A 3245-nucleotide genomic window follows, 5' to 3' on the forward strand; every position below is an offset into this window, starting at 1 on the left:
GGTGTGAAAGAGATCTATGAGGTGCATTGAGAAATTGTCATCTTTAAACTCAGATATAAAATAATACTATTTTGACTTAAATAGTCAGTTGGTCCCTGTAAGTTAGCGCGTTTTTTATTTTCATCTCTGTATCTTTTTTTTCTTGAAAATGATCCCTCAATGTTAAAATCTTTTTGGTCTTAGTCACTAAAGTTAAAATTCGCAGGAAAATCTAAAGAAAAATTCGCAGGAAACTGTCACCCTAAATTTTTACCTAAGTTTTTTTTATCTGATTCATTCACATTAGCATTGATCAATTCATCTACATCAAGAATAAGTTTCGACTTCACATATCACATTTCAAGTTAGTATAAAAGTCGCGATGTATTTGTCATCTTTTTTAGTAATAATTTTTATTTTTTGCATCAAAATCATTCATAATCATAATTTGCATCTTGAATTCAATTTTTACCATTGTATAATTTTCTTTTATAAATCAACTTGCATTTTCCTTTCAAAATTCTATTTAGAATTGATTTAATTTATTTAGTGTAAGTTAGATTTTTAAAAGAAAAATTATAGGAATATTGCAATTCATACATTAAGGACTTTCACACAATCTTTTGCTATTACATTTGAAATGAGGCCCATCCCACATCCATTGGCCCATTATACTACAAGACAAAAAAAATTGTTGTTGCTGTTTCTTCAAATGCAGGAGCGTACCACCACCACCACCTGCCTACTCCACCAGTATGCAGCAAATTCAAAAATTCCACTATCATTGTACCATATCACAGCTATTGTCCCCTTGATCTTATCCTGAATTCCCTATCAAAATTCTCATGAAAACCCTAATCTCTTCACTATATAAACACACTCTACACAAGCAAGAAGGGGGGGGGGGAGCCACATACAATCATCTTACAGAACTTCTGCCAAACTATTCCCAAAACCTCTTTCAAAAACCTCAAAAAACACTCTCTGCAGAAACTCTCAAATACACTCCTAAACCTCTGCCCATCTTCAATACACCAACCATCAATCAACCACACCTTCCACAATAACCCTTCAACGTACACCCTCCATACCTCACCAGAACCGCAACACAACCGTTACACCTTCAAACCACACATCACTGAATCATCAACCTTATCTCACCATATTTAAACCTCTACGCCACAACCATCCCAAACTTAACCTGCGTTCACACATCCTCATACTAAACCTCACAAACCTTCAAACACTTCAAACCATAACCCTCTCAGCCACCCTCAACCTATCAACAACAACAGCAACACTCGAACCATCGCACCTCTGCAACAACACACACACCCGGTTCAACATACACACAACACACAGAAGTAGAGAAGAAGACGAAGTGACAGAAAAAAATCATCCACGGAAGAAAAAGAAATACCTGTTAGTTTGTTATTTCCACATATTTCGCTTTTTATTTCGTTTTCAAATAACCTTGTAGTTGTAATCTCTGAAATCTTAATGAATTGGGGATTAGGGTTCTGCAAGGGATAAGTGTATTTTTTATGTGTGTTTGATTCTGTGCTGTCGTGATGTTTTGTTTGGTTGACGATTGAACTGTGAGAGACGAGAGCAATCGTGAGAATCGCGAGAGAGATATCGAGAGAGGTGGAGAGTTCAGGTATCCTTGTTGTTGTTGTTCTCGTTCCCAGAGAAATCAGAGGATATCGTGTGTGGAAAATAGAGTAACCAGGGTTTGCTTCAACCCGGTTCTGCAAGTTTAAAGGGTCTCGGGTTCATTGACCCGGTCTGAGTCTGACCCATTTTCTTGTTTCCTCTCCACTTAAAATCTGAACTGGGCCTGTGACATGGGCCTAAGTTTGTCTTCACTTCACCACCAATCAGTTTCAGCACACCCCCGGTGCTTATAAATTTGAACGGGCCTTATGCCATTGCTATAGCCTATCTCAATTTTTATTTATTTATTTATTTTAATATTCGTTTTGATTTTTATTTTTCATCTTTTGATTATTTATTTATTTTTAATAAAAATCTAAAAAATGCATTTTCATCTCATAAAAGGACCGGGATATCTTCTTTAGATGTATGATTAGGATTTTTAAATAAACTTTGACTCAATGCCAAGTCTTTTTCAAATTAATCCCCGAGTTTCTTGACTTCTATCACTTTAAATAATTTCACAATAAATCTTGGTCAATACCAAGTATCTTTTCCAAACATCTTTTGTCACGATAAAAAAAAAACTTCAAAAAAAAGTTTCTAATAATTGAATTGAGTTGAGTCCACAATGGATGAAAAGAAGGGTTTGTACGTACTTGTACAAGTTGTTCTAAAGCATTTGGGCGATGGCCGTTAAGCCTTTGTTTGAATGCTTAGATTCTATTAAGGACCCATTCAAACTCGATTTGCCTCTTTCTTTTACAAAAACTCTAAAAAATAATTTCAACTCATCAAATCATTCATTTCCTCGCCCAAGTGCGAACCTTTTCATAACAAATCTTGGTCAATACCAAGTTCCTTTTTTCAATCAAAATTGCTTCTTACAATCGAACCGAGTTTTGTCTACAAATGGATGAATTTAGAAGGGTTTGTACGTACTTGTACAAGTTGTTCTAAAGCATTTAGGCGATGGCCGTTAAGCTTTTGTTTGAATGCTTGTGTCCCATTAAAGACTTCTCAAAACTCGAATCGTTTCAATCTCTTTCAAGCATTTAGGCGATGGCCGTTAAGCCTTTGTTTGAATGCTTGTATCCCATTCATCAAGCTCAATTTAGCAAATAATCTTTCAAGTATTTTAGGCGATGGCCGTTATGCCATTGTTTAAATGCTTGAATTCTACTTTTTCATATAACAATTTCAATTCAAAATCATCTTTTCTTTGCCCAAGTGCGAACCACATTCAAAAACCCATCTTCTCGCCCGAGTGCGATTAGACCCATTAAAATCTACCAACAAATTCGTAGTTCTTTCGAACTACAATCGCTCTGATTCTTCCATTGAAGATATGTAGGCACAAGACTCAATTGTCTTGGCGAGCACACCAATAAAAAACATAAATTCGTAGCCCCGAACTACGAACGCTCTGACTTTCCCCATTGGGAATACGTAGGCACAAGATTCAAATATCTTGGCGAGCTCAATAATAAAAAACCCAAATCCCGTTTCTTTCTTGTCCATATAATAATTAGAATGCAAGTAGATAATAAGCTAACAATTGATCGCAAGAATAACTAAATGGGTCCCATCGAGTACGATGGAGGTAAGGG

This window comes from Vicia villosa, unplaced genomic scaffold, assembly GCF_029867415.1.
Source record: "Vicia villosa cultivar HV-30 ecotype Madison, WI unplaced genomic scaffold, Vvil1.0 ctg.002602F_1_1, whole genome shotgun sequence".
NCBI classification, from domain to species: domain Eukaryota; kingdom Viridiplantae; phylum Streptophyta; class Magnoliopsida; order Fabales; family Fabaceae; genus Vicia; species Vicia villosa.